Here is a 25086-nt window from a genome sequence, read left to right as displayed (position 1 = left end):
TAACAATATTGCTTTGTTATTTACATGTGGCGTTTGCTTGTCCTCCAGATGTAACGTCACCAGGATTGTGACGTCACATGCAATAGGTCTATTTTGCATTTAATTTTGCTGGCTTAGTTAAGCAATACGTTTTTCCCATTCATCTGGTAAACTGAGTTAACAAAAGCATATTTGAAATCAACCCATTTTAAATTTTTTGAAAAGTGCTCTTGGTGAATTTCATATATTTTGTCATTTCCTTATAGTGGTCATTGAAATGTATTATTTCTTTCTATGATTTCGTTTTCTTGAAACCTTATATCTATTTATTCAAAAAACTTTCTATGGTGGTAAAACCTACTTATATAAATTGTTGTAAGCATGAGTCGTTATAATGAAAAATTTGCCTAATCTATTGCAACAATATTCAATCATCATCAATTTTCTGAAGGCAAACGTGGAAATACTTTTTGGAGAAGCAAGTTAAAATGTTACATAATTACAGAGATCAATACTTGATTTATACATCCCCCAAAAAGTTAAAAACAAAGTGATTATATGATTATATTGATGTTAAGCCTTTCATAAAAAAAGTAAATATTTTACTACAAAACCTTTAATGAAATTAATAATCGTCTATCTTCTAACAAATAGAAAATAAAGATGATATCAAGCTCAACAAAAGCGTTTCTTGGTACTCTTACAATCCTGTCTATTAGTGTACAAATAGTAAATGGTAATGACGACATATCAATCTGCAAGAAAAGCTTAGAGACACTAAAAGACAACGTGAAAGAGTGGAGGGAAACATGCGTGGATAAAAATGGCAATGACGATAACACAACTGCATGCAAGGAAATAAAACAGTATAACAAGGAAATGATGCAAATGCAAACAGAAATGTGTTTTTACACAGGTATAATCTTTACATTTGACAAACTTTTATGGTTTCTTGTACATAGCACTAAAAATAATATGCAATAATAATAGGTAGAGGTTATGCAGCCAATCTAATTTCAGTTATTAGTAATTGTTCTACAGTGAAAAACTCTTTCCAAAAAACACTTATTCTGGTCTTTCACCAAATATTATGATTCTAAAGTCTATAAAAATTTGCATTTTTTTAATCCACTCGCATTGTTTTTATTTATAGTTTTTTTATAATTTATTTAGATGTTTATCCAAAGCCATATTTGATTATTATGAGCTTTGATAAAGTATACTCTGTTGATCTTATTACTGGAGATATTCATGTCAGCACTATTAATGGATCCAGTAATAATAAATTTGACCATACATCAAGATATAATGACATGGAAATTGATGTAGTTGAGAATGTACTTTACTACATTGATGACAAAGACATCAAACGGGGAAATTTTGACTTAACTAGAAACGAAATTTTTGCGACAAATGTTATTGTTCATGATATTACAGTTGACTGGATTGGTCGTCGTATCTTTTACATTGACTCCACGAACATTATCTACCAGATGTGTTTGAAAAAGAAAATTACAAGTGTTATGAGGCTTGAACCAGGCTTACGATTTTCCAGTATTGCATTTGACTCAAAACATGGGTAAGGCGATATTGAAATTCCTTTTATTGACTTGTAAACGTAAAATTAAGAAACTATGTCAATCTATTGGAAACTTTTAAGTAAGCTAAGAGTTTTATTATTAGAGACGGCATTTTAATTTAATAGAAAAGTTGAATTTTGAAGTCCGTATTGCCTGTTATTTGAAAGTACAAGAATAGAAAAATATTGATTTTCGAGGGAAAACAAAACTCGCTTTTACCCGAGGGAGCGAATATTAAGTATTTTTTTGTGTATAAAGAAACAAACATCATATATTTAGAAAGCTTTTCAATAAAATCAACGAGATTTGGCCAGCAATATTTTATTGCGTGACTATGAGGCATTTGAAAACAACTGCAAGGATGAGCTCAGTTCGTGTGATTATTTAGCACACACGCAGCAGAAAATAACATGCAGATCCAGAAATTGCAAAAATCGACAGCGATACTTATGTTAAGCAACCAAAGAGCTTTGACAAAATGTAACAACGGAGAAAACAATGTTTATAATTGATGAAGTCGTTAAATGAAATAAAACAGAGAGATACAATAAAGTATTAAATAAATACTTTACCGATAAAATTTTAGTCAAATACTCACACAACATTGTTTTGCCTTATCCTACAGACAAAAGTAGTCCAATTTCACTGTGCAACTTGGTGTTCTACATTTATTAAGATTACTGGCTTCGGCTGGCCACCTAAGAGCGCTTTTCTTTGTCAGAAAATGCAATTTGCTTGACGCCTCCATGGCAATCATATGCTTAATAAGATATGCCCTACACAAAGAATTCAACAGATTAGAGCATTGTTTGTTGCTTTGCTTTGCCCTTTCATATACTATAACCCTTTTGAGACAGTGTAAGAGATTTTCAACAATCTCAATACGAAATAGCAATAAAGTTTTAAAAATTCACGAAGCTGGTGAACGTCAAAACTTCAATCTTTCGTTTTATTGAAGATAAAAAACTGCGCACATTCCACGTAGTTACATCAAAAATATAAAAAAGAATTTTAGTTTTCAAAAAATGTGGCAATTTAGAAAAAAATCAGTATATCAAGTTTAGAGTTTTTCAAGCCTTCTTTTAACTTGCATTGAATGGCGGAGTATATTGAAAAGTCAATAGCTGCAAATTAACTGTATGCACACTACTCTTCAATAAATCCAATCACACATCCAATCAAATCAACGGAATGGAAAATCATTCCACTACCTTAGTTCATGCAGTGTTTTAGTGTAATTTAAGCAAACGTTACATCTTTAGTTGCTCAACTGATGATGAATCTGAAGATAATAATCATGTTAGAGATTAAAAGAAATTGGCTGAAAAGCGTGTGAAGTGAAAACTTTCTGAATATGTTATGAGTAATTTACGATTTAAAATGTCCTTTTCTAACGATTCCCTATGAACTCTTCATTCATGAGAGCCTTCTAATCAATCAATACAAGTCTTCACTCATCGTTCAAGAAAGTTCCATTGCACTTAACCTCTCTTAGCTTAAGTATATTTTACTTCCCAACTTCTTTATCAAATATTCCATTTGACACCGCATCTTAAGTCGTAATTTAGCACCTTTTGTAAATACAATATCTTGTCTCAACATCTCATTATAAATTATAATTTGACTGAATATGTCTTGAGTAAGGACGAACGTCGGTATAAATTCCATTTTACAACTTTTGGTCTAAGTCTATGGCTCTAATTAAAACTTTATGTTGGGCATTAATTTTTATCATATTACAAGAAAAAAATAATTTTCACGAACACAAAAATCAATATATGCGAGAAAGATTTTATAGACTTCAAAGTGAAATAAACGAAAAGAAGACATGGACTTTACTAAATAAACGACAAGAAGACATGGACTAATCCGCTCCAAAGATTTTACGTAAGAACCAGATAACAAATACGGCTAACCTGACGTTTACTCCTCATTTGACTCTGAAGATGACTACCGCTAAGGTTGTCGAAACGTCAGTCAACAACAACAAAAACAGTCCTTCTAGACTTTATTAACCTGGACGATCATCATATACAAACATATAACGATACTCCGGGTTCAAACCATTTACTTTATTACGATCATTTGGACGATAGCGAACAACTTGCTAACGACTACATACGTTTGCAAGCAATGTCAGACGCATACGCCAACAACTCTGGTTCAACCACCCTGCAAGGATTTTACGTAAGAACAAGATAACAAATACGGCTAACTGACGTTTACTCATTTGACTCTAAAGATGACTACCGTAAGGTTGTCGAAACGTCAGTCAACAAAACAAAAACAGTCCTTCAGGACTTTATCAACCTGACGATCATCATTTACAAACATATAACGATACTCCCGGGTTCAAAACATTTATGGACTTTACTGTTACTCAAATGAGTAATATATTTAAGAAATGCATAATGCAAATATGCTGAAAAGATAATCAAAGTGCCAGTTGCATCAAACATTTTCAATGAAGTAAAGGCCATAGAGTGCAAGCAGTTTTGCAGCTTGTCTAATCGAGAGATTCTTAAAAACATGAACAAGACATGGCGATAGAATAATCATTTTCAAATGATACCAATAGTGCTTAGCTCCAGTGTCAATCTTTTTCTGACTTTCTGAAAACAACGAAAAGTTGACAATTAAAAGAGAAGGTTAAGATAGTTGTAAAAAATCGTTCGTCCAAACAAACTAAAAAAAATTATCAACAAAAGACAATGTTTGTGAAGCTATAGCTCTTTTAAAGGAATTTGTAGACGATGATCAATCCAAGGAGCTGCTACTTTCATGCAAGATGAAACTGAAAATTAAGAAAGCTTAAACTTGAAATGACAAAGCTTTCTCAATTTTATATCTACATTAAATGGTGCATATCAATTACCAACACGAAATTTGCAATTCGAACAAAATTTCCACGCATCAGCTAGTTTTCAGCATTATCAATTACCAATACAATTCATTCAGCAGCCACTACAAACTACAGCATTACTCATTCCGACAATAATCCCAAACAATACCAATTATTATAGAAGTTATGTGAATAAAAATAACATAGTACATTTATTATGCTCTGAATCACATACAATGTTTAATTACTTCATATATTTTAGTTCGGTTTTTAAAAAAGAGATTTTAAATGATAAATATGATCTTTTCCTGTTAGTTACAATAGCTTTATGTTGCTATATTATCAAATTTCATGAATATGTTCCATTAAACCGTCTATATATGAAGGTAGTTCTGAATACTTTAACAACATCTTTGTCTAAATTAAAAAAAATTTCTTTCCTATCTTGCATATATTAGCCTGTTTATTGTTTATGTATTTCAATACATATAGAGAAAACTAATGTACAAAACAAATATTTTTTTAAGGTATCTATTCTTGGGAGAAAGTACAGAACTTTTCTTATGGTTATGGAGCATGACTGCAAATAAACATGATATTTTTTCAGTTTCACTTCAGTCAATAGCACATGATTTAACGCTTGACATGGCTAAAGAGAAGATTTATTGGCGAGTTTCAAACGGAAATGTTTTTTCTTGTGATTACTACTTCCATAATTTGATTTTGGAACTTCAGGAGGTCCCATGGCAGTATTTGGGGATTTCATTTATATCATGACTAGTGTTGGACGAAGTGTCGTTAGTGTCCATAACACAACAGATCAACGTACGAGACGTAAATTTTTCTTCCTGTAAACAACGGTTATCTTGATTTGGCTGTAGCAATACAGTATATCGCCTGAATCAAACGGTAGCTAAATATTTACTTATTTGACATGATAATCTAAGACTTGCAAAAATTCTCACGCTAATGTTCATAAATAGAAAGACGTTAAAAGTTCAAAGTTACATTGCTTTAGTAAACGCTCCTTCAATTTGACGTTTTGCCGTTTTGCCTATTCTTGTCAAACTTGGGTGTTAAATTTAACTCTTTATTGTTTCTTACATCATTTCAACAATCACTTTGGCTTGTAATTAGTCTTAAATAAGAAAAAAATTCATGAAAATAGTTTGAAAGACAAAAACGTCCAATTTGAGCATGTTGTGCAGTGAGCTTAGTATTTATCAAATTTTCTAAAATTTTAGTACATTGCAAACTTTTACCTCTTTGGTTGAACTAGAGTTGAAAGTTTTCATTTTCTTTGTGCATGCAGCTCAAATTGACGCAATTACGAAGTACTCTTATGGTTTTCCAGATTAATTTTTAATTCATTTTACGTTTAAATAAACAAGACAAGGCAATGCCAAAATACATGAGCTTTGACACATTTTGTGAGAACTACTGATGAATTGATAATTTCTAAACATTTTTAGTTATCTAACTTCTTTAGATACATCCTTTATAGTGTCCTAAATAGACAGCAAATTTATTCATAATCTTTAAATATTCAACATTATTTAATTGCTTTGTTTTTACGATATTTGCGAAAACCAAAGATACCAACATTACATCAAAAACTTGCTAGCTGGGTACGTCATAGGGGATACTGAGTGACAAATTGTGTTCTTTGAGGAAGAACATGTTTCGTTTAAAATCCATTGTTGATTTTATTTTTAATTTTATTAATCTATATAGCGACAAACACTTTTCGCTTTCCTTTATGTGGACCCAACACATACTATCGTAAAATTAATGGAACATTGAACTGCACGTGTATGGAAGGATACTCAGGAGAATGTAACTCGTGCCAAGGTATGGATTTGTTACTGTCTTTATCAAGATCTTTTTATCACGGATAATGAATAAAGAGCATCTCTGGGCAGTTTTAAAACTTTGTTCTCTGTCGAGAACTCAGAAGAGTTCTTCGTGCAGTTGCTATTGTGCAAGGAATTTGCTGTATGTTCATTTTACGTGTAACCACAAAAATAAGGCTCACAGCCACACATACAAGTTCATCTTTATCAATACAATCAAGCAGGAAATCAGTAATAAATTTATGAAAAGCTTCAATACTCATAACACTCTCTCAGCACACAAAATTGGAAGTATATGGTTCTCTAAATGATAATAGCATATGTTAAATGTTTGTAAAAGTAGATCATCCAGGTTGGTATAGTCCTGAGAAAGACTGTTTTTGTTGTTGTTGACTGACTTATCAAAAACCTCAGCGGTAGTCATCTTCAGAGTCAATTTGACTGGACGATCTACATTTACAAATATGTAACAATACTCCCGGGTTGAAACCATTTACTTTAGCATATGTTAACATCAACACATTTTGATTTTCTCTACATTAGGTAGGGGGTAGGTTAAGGATTAGGGTTACGGTTAACACTCCTCCTGCAGTTAGCAATCGAGCTATGGCCCTGCTGAACTAGATACACTATATTAAATAGTTTCCACTTTATTATGGGTTGGTTTTCTTGAACTAGGAATTCTGTAAATTCAAACTATAAAAAGCATTTTGACCGACAAGTTTCCAGACCTCCTAGAATGAGCGCACCTAAAATATATTATATAAAATTTCTGAAACCAATTAGATTGTAGCTTTATGAACTTATTCCAAGAATTGACAAGTATGGGTAGTATCCGATTAATTAGTAGGGTATGTAGGCTGAAGCTAATAAGCCGGCTTTTAAAAAATCTTGTTCTATTTAAACATAGTTTTTACTCTTTGGGCATTCTGGATGAGCTAAATGGTCAAAATTTCAATCATATATGATTTGTTAGAATTGCACTTATTGTTTAAACCATTGAAAAAACTTTTGAAATAAAAACATTTGAAATCATCCCTAAATGGTGAAACAGACTAGAATGTTGAGTTTGCCAAGATCGTGTTTTTAATTCTTGCGTATCAGTTTTCTTAATGAGGTAGTAAAATAATAAGCAGATGGCTGGTTGATCACTCTAAGACACTTACGGTCGTAATATTAATTTAGACAAGCCATATACAGCAATATATGTCCTTTATGTAAGTCTCGTATTTTCTTTATGATGATTAAATAGATACTGCTTAAAGTATTTTTACCAAGAAAAAACCTTTAACTGTTATCCTCTAGCCTCCAATGAGCTAACCAATTTTTAGAAAGCTGTAAAAGTCACTTAAATTTTTCGTCTTTTGATAAACGTAGATCGTATGTCACTTTTTGTATTACTTAATATTTTTGTGAACTTTGCAATTGAGAATAAAGATGCATCTAAGATTATCCATGACGCAGGGAACATTCTCTTCAAACTTTTGAAATAAAAAAATTCAGACTTTTACATGTAGAGCTACAAACATCTGCATGTTCACTCTCAGTGTGAAAGATATTGAAAAGTTATATAGTCAATAAAGATTGTCAATTATTTGCAGCTAAAGGTGAAATGTTAATGGCTTGAAGACAAATAATTCTCTTATCGCCAAAATTAGTTTAACATATTCAACTAATATTAATGTAGTACCAAATTTGGCAAATCTGAAAAATGCAAGTATATCTTGGTTCATACTTAAAGATGTCAACTCAATAAAAAACTTAAATGTAGGGAGTGGTCACTTTAATACCAAAAATATTCGAGAGTTATGTTTAGTAATAGCCTTTGCCCGAGTAAATGTGTCAAAAATGAAACCTTAGATGAAGCTTCCTCAAACTTGTATAAATTTAAAAGACCTGCCTTTAGGCAATAATTAAAATGCCATACCCTCTCGGCCATTCCAATTTACATAACTTTTTGTCGTTCACGCCCTAATGCTGAACACATTAGGTCACAAAACATGAATATTCACACATATATAAAAACATAATCCTTTTGTTGGCAGTGGACGGGATTGTTTAGCTTAATTAAAACAGCCCCCATTACGCGTAACTGAAAGAATCAACGGTATTTCTTAATGATTCTAAAATTGTCGTCTGAATAAGAGTCAGCACAATGGGAGTTATTCAAGTGATGTTTACCTATCGTGGATTCCTATTAAACTAAATTACTTTTCTTACAATCACGTTTTGTTTGTTGTCTTGAGGGGACCGTTCCATTTCTGATTGAAGTTGGTACATGCTGTTTGATCCTATCACCCAACCTTTGAGACGCTCTACATACATAGCGAGCATCACACTTACATTTATATTCATAAATTTCATTGCCTAAAAGTTGTGTCGGTAGAGACTTTTTTGGGGTGGGTGTTAGAATAGTTCTTTTCGAAAATATAAAGATATCATTGATCGCAAAAAACAAATTATCCATATTATTCTTAGTTTTCATTTCAATATGATTAAAAACCTTACCCATCCATGGAAGTTTGATTAACACAGGGCACTTAGCTGGTCCAAAATGCCTGTTCTGCTAATTTTTTGAGGATAAGAAAAGTTTATTAAGCATTGTTCCCGGATATCCATTTGAGAGAAACATCTTTTTTATTGAGTTGAGATCACCCTCAATGAATTCCTCCGATGACAGTCTAAGCGTTCAATTTATTAAATACATTACTAAAGAAATTTCTCTCTGTGTGAAGAAAAACAGTCAAAGCGTGTGTACAAACCCGAAAAAGTTGCCTTGCGATGAATGCTTGTAAGAAATTGACCATAGCGTTTATGGACATCCAAAAACGCTAACTGACAATTTGATTCATGTTCAAGCCTTTTGGACCAGCTAAATGCCCTGTGTTTATCAAACTTCCATGGATGGGTAAGGCTATTAGCATAAACGTATTATTGAAGTAATATGATATGGGAACTTTATATCTATAATGATGATACATGATTGGATAATTGATCATGGACTTTGGCATTAACACTTGTGTTTATGTTAGGTTTTTTGTCTTCTTGACATCCTATCTCATTAGTATTCTTATTCTGTTCTACTGCACTGCACGTTGTATTTGGTTATGTTATATTAAAATGGTAACCTAAACATTATAATTCGAATAGGTTATGGGCCCAGGACGCAAACTGTCCTACTTAAGATAAGTAATTTAAAACTTAAGCAATGTCTTTTTCGGATAGCGCTCTTAAGTTCGCAAAATTGAATGGCACGAACTACCGGTCATGGGCTTTCAATATGCTGTTATATTTGGAAAGCACGGACTTGTTTGAATTCGTCGAAGGTAGTGCGATCGCTCCTAACGACGATGCCGGTGCTGATGTTCGAAGGAGATTCAATTCTTCATCGAAAAAGGCATGGACGTATATTTGCTTGGCTATCGAGCCTGATCAGCAAGTGCACGTAAGAGAAACGATAACGGCATAGGAAGCATGGGAAGCTTTGAAAAGTCAATTTGCGAGGGAATCGTTACTTCAAATGGTTCGTCTTCGTCAACAATATTATTCGTCAAAATTTAAGGTTGGTGGGAGTATTTTGGAGCATATAAACAACTTAAAATCATTACACGATCAATTAAAAGAAATGGGCCCAAGTATCGATGATAAGGAACTGGCAGTGACCCTGTTGGCTAGTTTGCCAGATAAATATAAGCCATTAATAACGGCACTGGATGCTGTTGGTGAGAATGACCTTTCTTATTAGAAAGTGAAAAACATTATACTAAATGATGAAGACAGAGCCAAAGATTCCGAGACCAGAAAAGAGGATACATTTTCCATGCAACGTAACAAGCTTCGAGGTGGGAAACAACGTGGTGGTCAGAATGAGAACATTTTTAATCGAAAGAAAGGCTTTCGTGGCAAGTGTTTCATTTGTGACGAGAAAGGGCATCTAGCAAAAGACTGTCCGCAGAGGAAGACGAAGCAGTTTCCAAACAGTGGCAACTCTTCAATCAATAAGGGAAACAAGTCTGCTCAGCTTGCAGAAAACGAAGAAAATAGCGAGATCGATAATGGTGATGCGTTGACTTCAAATTCATCAAATATTACAAGGAATTCAGATTGGATTATCGACTCCGGTGCAACCCAGCACATGACTTACGATTTGGAAGGCTTATGCAATTACATAGAATTTAAGCAACAGTGTGTAGTAAGCCTGGGAGATAACCGCTCTATTTTAGCGTATGGCAAAGGAACTTATATGGTAAATCTATTCTTGGCGAAGGAAACAAAAACATCTCTTTCCAGGATGTATTGTATTTACCTGACATAAATAGAAATTTATTATCTGTTCGAGCGATGTTAAGACTTGGAGCTATTTTACTTTCGAAAACGATGTTTGTAACATTCTACGAAGTTCAAAACTGTTAGCAGTTGGAAAACTACAAGGAAAACTGTACATTTTGAAAATTGTCGAGCATTATATGAATGTTGCAAAAGAACAAAGCTTTGATTCAGATTTGAATTTATGGCATTGCAGATTGGGACATTTTGGAATATATAATGTAATGAAACTCATCGTGAATGATATGGTCGATGGAATAGGCAATGTAACAGGTGAAAATCAGTATTGTGAAGCTTGTGTGACGGGAAAACAGCATGGTTGCTCTTTTCCAAAAGGCGTTTCACTACGAGCTAAGGAACCGTTCAAAATTATACATAGCGATGTATGTGGACAGATACAGATAATTCCATTGGTTGATCTCGATATTATGTCTCCTTTATCGATGACTACACCAGATATGTACAAGTATAAATTTTGAAGAGCAAGAACGAAGTTTTGGAAAAATTTAAAGAGTTTTTCAACTATGCAAAGAATATTTCTGGTAAGCAAGTTAAGATTATACGCACAGAGATCGGTGGTGAGTATCAATCAAAAGAGTTTGAGTCGTTTTTAAAGGACAATGGTATCACACATCAAAACAACTGTTCCGTATAACTCAGAGCAAAACGGAGTTGCAGAACGCATGAATCGTACGATAATGGAATCAGCAAGAATTATGTTGATGCACTCACGTTTGCTCAATAAATTCTGAGCAGAAGCTGTAAATACAGCAACTTACCTTCGAAATAGATGTCCAACAACTGCTTTGGACGGTATTACTCCTTATCAGTGTCTATTTGGGATGAAACCTGATCTAAGTAATCTGAAATTGTTTGGTTGCATAACGTATATGCAAATTCCTAAAGGGAAATGGAAGAAGTTGGATGCAAAATCTCTCAAGACGATTTTCATGGGTTATCCTCATGGGACGAAAGGGTTTAAGGTGTTTGATCCAATGTCGAAGAAGTTTTATAAAAGTCGTGACGTTATGTTTCTATAGAGCAGCAATTTTATAACTTTGAAAACAAACAGCGTGAGCAAAAATTCATTCAAGATGAAGAAAATCGTAATGTACATGATGTTCCTTTAAATAGCAATGATGAAAGCCAATCAATAGAAGATCGAAATGCTGAACATGAAAACGGTAATGTTGATGCAAGAAAAGTAGATGATTGCAATCGAGTGGGAGAAAATTCTTACGAAGAGAGATTCATGAATGAAGTTAGACAACTCATAGGTGAAAGGATACGACGAGCATCTCAAAGATTTGACGAAGAATGTTACACAGTCAGCGACTTAACAGCAGACATCAGTGAACCCAACAATATAAATGAAGCAACAACTGGAGAACATGCGAATGAATGGAAGAACGCGAAGATCTCAGAATACGATTCGTTGAAAGATAATCATAGTTGGGATTTAGTACCTTTACCAGAAAACAATAATGTAATCGGGACTAAATGATCTTACAAATTGAAAAGAAAAGCTGATGGTTCAATTGAACGATTTAAGGCAAGATTAGTTGCTCAAGGTTATGCTCAATCATATGGAGTAGATTACGAAGATGTGGTGGCTCCAGTGGCAAGATATAATACAATCAAATCATTATTGACTGTGGCAACCATGTGTGATTGGGAAATACATCAAACAGATGTAAAAAATGCATTTCTTCAAGGAGAATTAGAGGAAGAAATCTATTTACGGCAGCCTGATGGTTTTGTTGACAAAGATCATCCTGAATATGTTTGCAAGCTTAATAAGAGTATATATGGGTTAAATCAAGCTGCAAGGCGCTGAAATGCCTCTATCGATAAACATTTGCTTTCAAATGGGTACAAGAAAAGTTCAGCAGATCCTTGCGTATATGTCAAATCCGTAAAGTCCAAAAATGGCAAGATTAACTTTGTCATAATCGCAATATATGTTGACGCCATGCTCCATTTCTCCAGTTCTATTGAGATGTTGGAAAAAGAAAAGTCAGGAATTGCAAATAGATTCTATTGTTGAAGATCTTGGTGAGATTCCTTATGTGCTAGGGATGAGTATAAAACGAAATAGAAGATTGCGAACATTAACAATTAAACAGAAGAATTATCTACAAGGAATACTGAAAAGATTCGACATGCAAAATTGTAAAGCAGTCTCAACACCACTTGAAATTGGAAAGAAGTATAAAACGTTAAGTGAAGGTGAGAATCCAGTTAATGTGAAGCAATATCAAATGGAAATTGGATGCTTAAACTATGCTACATTGATAAGTCGACACTGCAGTTGGAACTTTTTCAAAGTTTATAGCAAAACCATGACTAGAGCATTGAAGACGAGTTAAAAGGATCCTACGTTACATTCAAGGTACATTGGATTATGGTCTACACTTTACCACAGATGAGAATGATCCAATATTGTCTGGATATACAGATGCAGATTGGGGTGGAGATATAGTGACACGTCGATCTGCTACAGGGTACATATATCAAATTAATGGGAATACTGTGCGTTGGTGCAGCAAAATACAGGGATGTGTTGCAAAATCAACAACAGAAGCCGAGTATGTATCTTTAAGTACAGCATGCCAAGAAGTAGTCTGGTTGAGAAAACTACTGGATAGTATCTCAATAACACAACGAGAGCCTACCATCATCTATGAAGACAGCCAAGGGGCTATTGAGCTATCAAGAAATCCGAAATTCCACTCTCGGACAAAATATATAGATGTGGCATACCACTATGTGATAGAGAAAGCTCACGAGAATATCATTTCTGTTAAATATTGTTCCTGTGAGACTATGCTAGCGGATATATTTACAAAAGGACTCACTAAAGATACTTTTCAGAAATTCAGGAACATGTTAGGCGTTATCAAGATTAAAGAACAATGAACATTCAACTGATTCAAATATAATCATTAAGTGGGAGTATTAGCATAAACGTATTATTGAAGTAATATGATATGGGAACTTTATATCTATAATGATGATACATGATTGGATAATTGATCACGGACTTTGGCACTAACACTTATGTTTATATTAGGTTTTTTGTCTTGTTGACTTCCTATTTTATTAGTATTCTTATTCTGTTCTATTGCACTGCACGTTGTATTTGGTTATGTTATATTAAAATGGTTACTTAAACATTATAATTCTAATAAAGGCTTCTGATGATATTGAAAGGGAAACTAAGAAAAACAGTCAAATCGTGTGTACAAACCCACAAAAGTTGCCTGGCGATGAATGCTTGTAAGGAATTGACCATTGCGTTTATGGACATCCAAAAACGCTAACTGACAATTTGATTCATGTTCAAGCCTTTGGACCAGCTAGTGCCCTGTGTTTATTAAACTTCCATGGATGGGTAAGGCTTCTGATGATATTTAAAGGAAACTAAGAATATTATTGATATTTTTTTTGAGCTATGTTGTTCATATATTTTTGAAAAGAACTATTCTACCACCCACCTCAAAAAGTCTCTAAAAAACTTTCAAGCAATGCAATTTATTAATATAAATGTGAGTGTGATGCTTCTATGTAGGTATAACGTCTCAAAGGTTATGTGATAGGATCGAACAGCATGTACCAACTTCAATCAGAAATGGAACTGTTCCCTCAAGACAAAAAACTAAAAATTGTAAGAAAGTAATTTAGTTTCATGTGACTCAAGCGATAGGTAAACATCACTTGAATAACTCCCATTGTGCTGACTCTTATTCAGACGACAATTTTAGAATCATTAAAAATGCCGTTGATTCTTTCAGTTACGCGTTATGGAAGCTGTTTAATTAAGCTAAATAATCCCTTCCTGCCTAAAAACATGTTTTAATTTATCCTTTTGAGCGTCATCTCCCCTTTTGGAGATGACGTACACTCTTTCTTGGTATTAAAAATATCGGTAGATTGTAAATTTTCATTTAGTAGACGTTAACACCTGAGGATTACTCTGCCGAAATGCATCGTGTCGTTTAATTTAGAACTATTGGGTTAGTGAATTTACTTTAAAACAGTTCTTTTAAGAACTATGATCTTATAATATTGGGATATTTATATACATATAACCCTGAATATTTTGGATTTGAGATTTCTATAGATTGCAATATATATATATTTTTTATCAGTGGTCAAATCTGTTAGACTACGGGGACGAAAAGGTCTAGTGGCATAGGTCGTGGGAAGTATTTTACAATGGAGAATGGGGAACAATTTGTGATGATGGCTGGGATTTGAACGATGCTCAAGTTGTTTGTCAACAACTTGGTTATGACTATCTAGTGGCTTTACAAGGAGGTTATGTTCTTATGGCAGTGGAAGAATATGGTTAGACGATCTTCGTTGTGTAGGAAATGAAAATAATATTTCGAGTTGTTTACATAGTGGATGGGGATCACATGATTGTAAACATGATGAAGATGCTGGTACATTGTTCAGGTTTGTATGTGCATTATTTACCTTTTTCAAAATTATTTAAAAATGTTGCTCGTTATTCCAACTACGCGTCATGGAGTCAAAATAATTAAATTGACTAATCCTGTCCTTTGCCGACAAAAGCATTACGTGTTTAATCTGTCTCTGTTTTAAGTGTCATCTCTAAAAATAGGGATGACATTGACCTTTTGTAACATTTCAAATATAGCAGGATTTGGAAGTTCTCATTTAGCAAAGGTTGACACCTGACGAGTAGTCTGCCAAAATGCCAATAGTGTTCTTTCTAGCTGTAAATAACGGTTCCTTTGAATTGTTGTGTTAATTTTCTGGTTAAAACAATACTTTTAAGAACTATTACATTGTTATTATCACCATTCACCATTGTAGTCGCTCTTTAAAATCCATTTTAAGTTTGTCACCACGAAAAAGTTCTGTTTAATTTTGTAACTTAGAATATTTCGGAGTTGAGACTTCTGTGTTTTGCAATATCTATTTATTTTCTTTTTTATCAGATTTCAACTCTGTTAGACTTCGGGGACCAAAAGTTCTATTGGCAGAGGTCGAAATATTTTACAATGGAGAATGGGAACAATTTGTGATGATGGCTGGGATTTAAACGATGCTAAAGTTGTTTGTCGACAACTTGGTTATGACTATGCTGTCAGGGCTTTCAAGGAGGTTATGTTCCTTATGGCAGTGGAAGAATATGGTTAGACGATCTTTGTTGTGCAGGAAATGAAAATAATATTTCGAGTTGTTCACATAGTGGATGGGGATCACAAAATTGTACACATGATGAAGATGCTGGTGCAATGTTCAGGTTTGTATGTACATTATTTACCTTTTATACAACGATAATAAACTGAATTATTTGGGGGATCCTCAATGATGAATTTAAAAATTTAATATGATTTTATAATACTGAAACAGATATTGTTAAAGCCTGAAGGATAAACACAGCTTCGGACGTAAATTAACTAAATAAATACAAATTGTTCCACTAGGACATAATTGAAAATAACCTATTTTATGATTGCCCAAAAAGATTAGATAATACCAGAGAAAAGGCAGCCCATTGACCATATTTTCCTTGGAGGAATGTGATAATCCTTATATTATCAGTTTTGTTACGATTGTTTACATTCATTATCGCTTTTTGAAGCTGTAGGCTGAGCTTATGAACTCCATTAAATTTTTTTGCATATTTAAAAGATTATCTCTAAATTTACATTGGGTGTAACATTAAGTCTTGTAATGGCGTGCTGTCTATCTTAAAAATTCATTTCTAAATTCGTTTTTATTGACCGTTATGGTTTAGCAAAAGCCATGCCTAGAGAATATTAGAAACGTATTTGAATAATTAAAGACAGTTATTTTAATAACGATAAAGATTCCCGTTGTAAACGAAGAGTCTATGTAAACAATTTACTGTTTATTTTTTGCTTGTTTCAACAAGTTATGGTGCAGTGTTGCCTATGGCAATAAAGTCAAATTAATGAATGGAAAACCAATGGGAAAATTCACAAATAAAGGGTTAAGAAGTTATTTATATTACATAAAGAATAAAGACTGGTCTAAATAAAAGTTTTTATACTCATGAAAGTAAAATAGTGTCTAATTGTCCAAAGTTTTTATATTGTACTTCTTAATATTTTTTATCAATTTTGTCACTAATTTAAATCATTAAATTTGCCCAAGAAGATTATACAATGGCATCTAACGTAACAGCATACTTTATATGTATACATGTAACTTAGAATATTTCGGAGTTGAGACTTCTGTGTTTTGCAATATCTCTTTATTTTCTTTATCAGTTTTCAACTATGTTAGACTTCGGGGACCAAAACGTCTAGTGGCATAGGTCGTGTGGAAGTATTTTACAATGGAGAATGGGGAACAATTTGTGATGATGGCTGGGATTTGAACGATGCTAAAGTTGTTTGTCGACAACTTGGTTATGACTATGCTGTCAGGGCTTTCAAGGAGGTTATGTTCCTTATGGCAGTGGGAAGAATATGGTTAGATGATGTTCGTTGTGTAGGAAATGAAGATAATATTTCGAGTTGTTCACATAGAGGATGGGGATCACATAATTGTCACATGATGAAGATGCTGGTGTAGAATGTTCAGGTTTGTATGTACATTATTTACTTTTTATACAAAGATAATAAACTGAATTATTTGGGGGATACTCAATGATTAATTTAAACATTTAATATGGTTTTATAATACTGAAATAGATATTGACAAATGCCTATTTTTAGAGATGACACTTAAACTAGAGACAGATTAAACACGTAATCCGTAAATCTAGCCATTTTCAGCTCAACATGATACAAACAACTGTCAGTGGTACTTTCGCCCGTTTTGAGAGGTTTTCAAAATACGCTTTAAAAGACTCTTTCACCTTTTACTGATGAGCTTAAAAACAAAAATTTTTCAATGTATTCTAATCTAACGGTGTGTTCGTTTGATGTAACTAGTGTCTTCACTAATGCCCTTAGAAGAAACCATTGAAATTTGTTCAAAATCTTTTCACTCGGACATGACTTTACCTGACATGTCTGAGAATGCATTTAGAGAACTAATGATGTGCCACAAAGGGTGTGGAGTTTAGTTTTGATGACACCATGTATAAACAAATTGACGGAAAGTGGCTATGGGTTCTCCACTTGACCGGTTCTTGCGAAAATATTTCTGTTGGCTATCATAAATGCAAAATGCTTGCATCTTCAGATTGTCCGATGTGCTGTGGCATAAGCGTTATGTGGATGACACCTTTTCTTTGTTTCATAAGGATATAAATCGTGAACTTTTTCTTAATAAACTTTGCTCTCTTCACCCTGCACTAAATACACCTCTGAACTAGAGTCAAACAATCAATTAGCTTTTTAGTGTTCTGTACACAAATGCAATGATCAGTTCTTAACAAGCATTCATCGCAAAGCAACTTTCACTGGTCTGTACACACGCTTTAACTCTTTCTCGCATAGAGAAAGATTTCTTTTGTGAAGTTTTTGATAAAGCGATTGCATAGAATGTTCCAAAAGAGTTTATTTATAGTGATCTTATCTCACTGAAGAGTATTTTTGTGTTGAATGGATATCCGGAAATTTGCTAGACAAACTTTTCTTATCCAATAACAATGAACGGAATAAACTTTTGGAACGGCCAAGTGCCCTGTTTTCCTTAAAATTCCCTGGATGGGTAAGGCCTCTAATGACATCGAGAAGGAAACTAAAATATCACTGAGAGTTTGTTTTTGCATGTAATGTGGTCTTTATTCTAAAGAACAATTCTTCCACCACTCCCAAAGAGTTTCGCTGCTCAAATTTCAAGCAATGTAGTCTACGAGTTTAAATGTGAGTGTGATGCTGGATTTTTATATAGGACTTCTTAAAGGTTGAGTGAAAGAAAAAAAAAGTATGTACCATCTTCTGTCAGGAATGAAACTGTTCCTTTACGACAACTACCAAAACGTGGGTGTAAAAGTGAAATTACGATTCTATGAGATTCAGCTATTGGAAAACATCTTTTAAGCAACACTCGCTGTGCCAATGCTTATTTTGATGAAAACTTTAAAATTATTAAAAAATGTCGCTCGTTATTCCAGCTACGCGTCATGGAGTCGGTATTAATTAAATTGACTAATCCTGTCCTTTGCCGACAAAAGCATTACGTGTTTAATCCGTCCCTGTTTTAAGTGTCATTTCTAAAAATAGGGATGACATTGTCCTTTTGTGACATTATAAATATAGCATGATTTGGAGGTTCTCATTTAGCAGACGTTGACACCTGACGAGTAGTCTGCCGAAATGCATAGTGTCTCTTTCTAGCTGTAAAACCGGTTCCTTTGAATTGTTGTGTTAATGTTCTGGTTAAAACAGTTTTTTAAGAACTATTACATTGTTAATATCACCATTCACCATGGTAGTCGCTATTTTAAAATCCATCTTTAAGTCTGTCAACACGACAAAGTCTCTGTTTCATCATGTAACTTAGAATATTTCGGAGAGACTTCTGTGTTTTGCAATATCTATTTATTTTCTTTTTTATCAGATTTCAACTTTGTTAGACTTCGGGGACCAAAAAGTTCTAGAGGCATAGGTCGTGTGGAAATATTTTACAATGGAGAATGGGGAACAATTTGTGATACTGGCTGGGATTTAAACGATGCTAAAGTTGTTTGTCGACAACTTGGTTATGACTATGCTGTCAGGGCTTTCCAAGGAGGTTATGTTCCTACGGCAGTGGAATATGGTTAGACGATTCGTTGTGTAGGAAATGAAAATAATATTTCGAGTTGTTCACATAGTGGATGGGGATCACAAAATTGTACACATGATGAAGATGCTGGTGTACAATGTTCAGGTTTGTATGTACATTATTTACCTTTTATACAAAGATAATAAACTGAATTATTTGGGGGATCTCAATGATGAATTTAAACATTTAATATGATTTTATAATACTGAAACAGATATTGACAAAGCCTGAAGGATAAACACAGCTTCGGACGTAAAATTAACTAAATAAACACAACTTGTTCCACTAGGACATAATGAAAATAACCTATTTTATGACTGCCCATAAAAGATTAGATAATACCAACAAAAAGGCAGCCCATTGACCATATTTTCCATGGAGGAATGTGATAATCCTTATATTATCAGTTTTGTACGATTGTTTACATTCATTATCGCTTTTGAAGCTGTAGGCTGAAGCTTATGAACTCCATTAAATTTTTCCATATTTAAAAGATTATCTCTAAATTTACATTGCGGTGTAACATTAAGTTTTGTAATGGCGTGCTGTCTATCTTAAAATTCATTTCTAAATTTGTTTTTATTGACCGTTATGGTTTAGCTAAAGACATGCCTAGAGAATAGTAGAAACGTATTTGTGAATAATTAAAAGACAGTTATTTTATAATAACGATAAAGATACCCATGTTGCAAACGAAGAGTCTATGTAAACAATTTACTGATTATTTTTTGCTTGTTTCAACAACTTATGGTGCAGTGTTGCCTTAGGGCAATAAAGTCAAATTAATGAATGGAAAACCAATGGGAAAATTCACAAAATAAAGGGTTAAGAAGTTATTTATATTACATAAAGGAATAAAGACTGGTCTAAATAAAAAGTTTTTTATACTCAGGAAAGTAAAATAGTGTCTAATTGTCCAAAGTTTTTTATATTGTACTTCTTTAATATTTTTTATCAATTTTTGTCACTAATTTAAATCATTAAATTTGCCCAAGAAGATTATACAATGGCATCTAGCGTAACAGCATACTTTATATGTATACATGTAACTTAGAATATTTCGGAGTTGAGACTTCTGTGTTTTGCAATATCTCTTTATTTTCTCTTTTATCAGTTTTCAACTATGTTAGACTTCGGGACCAAAACGTCTAGTGGCATAGGTCGTGTGGAAGTATTTTACAATGGAGAATGGGGAACAATTTGTGATGATGGCTGGGATTTGATCGATGCTAAAGTTGTTTGTCGACAACTTGGTTATGACTATGCTGTCAGGCTTTCCAAGGAGGTTATGTTCCTATGGCAGTGGAAGAATATGGTTAGATGATGTTCGTTGTGTAGGAAATGAAGATAATATTTCGAGTTGTTCACATAGAGGATGGGGATCACATAATTGTCAACATGATGAAGATGCTGGTGTAGAATGTTCAGGTTTGTATGTATATTATTTACTTTTTTATACAAAGATAATAAACTGAATTATTTGGGGGATACTCAATGATTAATTTAAACATTTAATATGGTTTTATAATACTGAAATAGATATTGACAAATGCCTATTTTAGAGATGACACTTAAACTAGAGACAGATTAAACACGTAATCCGTAAATCTAGCCATGATTATTTCAGCTCAACATGAGCTAGCCAAACAACTGTCAGTGGTACTTTCGCCCGTTTTGGAGAGGTTTTCAAAATACGCTTTAAAAGACTCTTTCACTTTTACTGATGAGCTTAAACAACAAAATTTTTCAATGTATTCTAATCTAACGTGTGTTCTTTGATGTAACTAGTGTCTTCACTAATGTGCCCTTAGAAGAAACCATTGAAATTTGTTCTCAAAATCTTTTTCACTCGGACATGACTTTACCTGACATGTCTGAGAATGCATTTAGAGAACTAATGATGGTGCCACAAAGGGTGTGGAGTTTAGTTTTGATGACACCATGTATAAACAAATTGACGGAGTGGCTATGGGTTCTCCACATGGACCGGTTCTTGCGAAAATATTTCTGTTGGCTATCATAAATGCAAAATGCTTGCATCTTCAGATCGTCCGGATGTGCTGTGGCATAAGCGTTATGTGGATGACACCTTTTCTTTGTTTCATAAGGATATAAATCGTGAACTTTTTCTTAATAAACTTTGCTCTCTTCACCCTGCACTAAAATACACCTCTGAACTAGAGTCAAACAATCAATTAGCTTTTTTAGTCGTTCTTGTACACAAATGCAATGATCAGTTCTTAACAAGCATTCATCGCAAAGCAACTTTCACTGGTCTGTACACACGCTTTAACTCTTTCTCTTCGCATAGAGAAAAGATTTCTTTTGTGAAGTTTTTGATAAAGCGATTGCATAGAATGTTCTCAAAAGAGTTTATTTATAGTGATCTTATCTCACTGAAGAGTATTTTTGTGTTGAATGGATATCCGGAAATTTTGCTAGACAAACTTTTCTTATCCAATAACAATGAACGGAATAACTTTGGAACGGCCAAGTGCCCTGTTTTCCTTAAATTCCCTGGATGGGTAAGGCCTCTAATGACATCGAGAAGGAAACTAAAAATATCACTGAGAGTTTGTTTTTGCATGTAATGTGGTCTTTATATTCTTAAAAAGAACAATTCTTCCACCCACTCCCAAAGAGTTTCTCGCTGCTCAAATTTCAAGCAATGTAGTCTACGAGTTTAAATGTGAGTGTGATGCTGGATTTTTATATAGGACTTCTTAAAGGTTGAGTGAAAGAAAAAAAAAGTATGTACCATCTTCTGTCAGGAATGAAACTGTTCCTTTACGACAACTACCAAAACGTGGGTGTAAAAGAAATTACGATTCTATGAGATTCAGCATTGAAAACATCTTTTAAGCAACACTCGCTGTGCCAATGCTTATTTTGATGAAAACTTTAAAATATTAAAAATGTCGCTCGTTATTCCAGCTACGCGTCATGGAGTCGGTATTAATTAAATTGACTAATCCTGTCCTTTGCCGACAAAAGCATTACGTGTTTAATCCGTCCCTGTTTTAAGTGTCATTTCTAAAAATAGGGATGACATTGTCCTTTTGTGACATTATAAATATAGCATGATTTGGAGGTTCTCATTTAGCAGACGTTGACACCTGACGAGTAGTCTGCCGAAATGCATAGTGTCTCTTTCTAGCTGTAAAACCGGTTCCTTTGAATTGTTGTGTTAATGTTCTGGTTAAAACAGTTTTTTAAGAACTATTACATTGTTAATATCACCATTCACCATGGTAGTCGCTATTTTAAAATCCATCTTTAAGTCTGTCAACACGACAAAGTCTCTGTTTCATCATGTAACTTAGAATATTTCGGAGTTGAGACTTCTGTGTTTTGAAATATCTATTTATTTTCTTTTTTTATCAGTTTTCAACTCTGTTAGACTTCGGGGACCAAAAAAGTCTAGTGGCATAGGTCGTGTGGAAGTATTTTACAATGGAGAATGGGGAACAATTTGTGATGATGGCTGGGATTTAAACGATGCTAAAGTTGTTTGTCGACAACTTGGTTATGACTATGCTGTCAGGGCTTTCCAAGGAGGTTATGTTCCTTACGGCAGTGGAAGAATATGGTTAGACGATTCGTTGTGTAGGAAATGAAAATAATATTTCGAGTTGTTCACATAGTGGATGGGGATCACAAAATTGTACACATGATGAAGATGCTGGTGTGCAATGTTCAGGTTTGTATGTACATTATTTACCTTTTATACAAAGATAATAAACTGAATTATTTGGGGGATCCTCAATGATGAATTTAAACATTTAATATGATTTTATAATACTGAAACAGATATTGACAAAGCCTGAAGGATAAACACAGCTTCGGACGTAAATTAACTAAATAAACACAACTTGTTCCACTAGGACATAATTGAAAATAACCTATTTTATGACTGCCCATAAAAGATTAGATAATACCAACAAAGAAGTCCATTGACCATATTTTCCATGGAGGAATGTGATAATCCTTATATTATCAATTTTGTGACGATTGTTTACATTCATTATCGCTTTTGAAGCTGTAGGCTGAAGCTTATGAACTCCATTAAATTTTTTTGCATATTTAAAAGATTATCTCTAAATTTACATTGCGGTGTAATATTAAGTTTGTAATGGCGTGCTGTCTATTTTAAAAATTCATTTCTAAATTTGTTTTTATTGACCGTTATGGTTTAGCTAAAGACATGCCTAGAGAATAGTAGAAACGTATTTGTGAATAATTAAAAGACAGTTATTTTATAATAACGATAAAGATACCCATGTTGTAAACGAAGAGTCTATGTAAACAATTTACTGATTATTTTTTGCTTCTTTCAACAAGTTATGGTGCAGTGTTGCCTTAGGGCAATAAAGTCAAATTAATGAATGGAAAACCAATGGAATATCTCTTTATTTTCTCTTTTTATCAGTTTTCAACTCTGTTAGAATTCAGGACCAAAAAGTCTAGTGGCATAGGTCGTGTTTTTACAATGGAGAATGGGGAACAATTTGTGATGATGGCTGGGATTTAAATGATGCTAAAGTTGTTTGTCGACAACTTGGTTATAAGTTTGCTGTCAGTGCTTTACAAAGAGATTATGTTCCTGATGGCAGTGGGAAAATATGGTTAGATGAAGTTTATTGTTTTGAAATGAAAATAATATTTTGAGTTGTTCACATAGAGGATGGGATCACATGATTGTAAAACATGTGAAGATGCTGGTGTAAATTGTTCAGGTTGTGGGTACATTATTTATCTTTTATACAATGTTCAGGTTTGTATGTACATTATTTACCTTTATACAAAGATAATAAACTGAATTGTTTGGGGATCCTCAATGATGAGTTTAAACATTTAATATGGTTTTATAATACTGAAATAGATATTGACAAATGCCTGAAGAATAAACACAGCCCGACGTAAAATAACTAAATAAACACAACTGTTCCACGAGGGAATAACTAAACATAACCTATTTTATGATTGCCCATAAAAGATTAGATAATATCAGCAAAAGGGCACCATTGACCAAATTTTCCATTTAGGAGTAAGATAAACCTTATATTATCAGTTTTGTTACCATTCTTTACATTCATTATATCTTTTTGAAGCTAGCGTATGAAGCTCCATTTTTTTTTTTAAAGGGCATCTCCAAATTTACTTATGGTGTAACTTATGTCTTATAATATGCTGTCTATCTTAAAAATTCATTTTAAATTCGTTTTTACTGACCGTTAGGTTTAGCAAAGCCATGCCTAGAGAGCACCAGAAACACATTCTAAATAATTAAAAACAGTTATTTTGTAAATACGATAAAGATTCCACGTTGTAAACGAAGAGTTATGTGAACAATTTACTGTTTACTTTTTTTTCTTTCAAGTTATGGGCAATGTTGCCATATGGCAATAAAATCAAATGATTGAATTTAAAACCAATGGGGAATATTCGCAAGTTAAAGGGTTAAGAAGTTATTTATATTACATAAAGAATTGAGGACTTTACAAAATAAAAAAATTTTTAGACTCATTAAAGTCAAATAGTGTTTAATTGTCCAAAGTTTTTGATATTGTATTATGTAATTTTTAAATTATTTTTGTTACTAACTTAAATCATTAATTTCGCCCAAGACGATTTTACAATGGCATTTAACATAACAGGATACTTTATATGTATACATGTAACTCAGAAATGCATTTCAAAAAGCAAATACCATGCAATGTTGATAATAATGCAATTCTCAAAAAGAACTATTTTAACCAGAACACTAACCCAACAATTCAAT

At 33.2% G+C, this 25086-nt stretch overlaps 1 long non-coding RNA gene across 1 annotated transcript; it reads right to left on the bottom strand.

The window, feature by feature from the left end:
• Window positions 1-13: 13 nt before the first annotated feature.
• LOC124454720 lies at window positions 14-23205 on the bottom strand. The gene is made up of 3 exons (XR_006951578.1): window positions 23192-23205; window positions 19611-19621; window positions 14-88 (listed from the first exon to the last, which is right to left on the bottom strand). It is a non-coding gene; the product is annotated as an uncharacterized LOC124454720 (long non-coding RNA).
• Window positions 23206-25086: the final 1881 nt, after the last annotated feature.

Source organism: Xenia sp. Carnegie-2017, unplaced genomic scaffold (genome assembly GCF_021976095.1).
Source record: "Xenia sp. Carnegie-2017 unplaced genomic scaffold, XeniaSp_v1 HiC_scaffold_3, whole genome shotgun sequence".
In the NCBI taxonomy this organism is placed as follows: domain Eukaryota; kingdom Metazoa; phylum Cnidaria; class Anthozoa; order Malacalcyonacea; family Xeniidae; genus Xenia; species Xenia sp. Carnegie-2017.
Note: the sequence above shows the minus strand (reverse complement) of the source record. Positions and strands in the feature narration are given on the sequence as shown.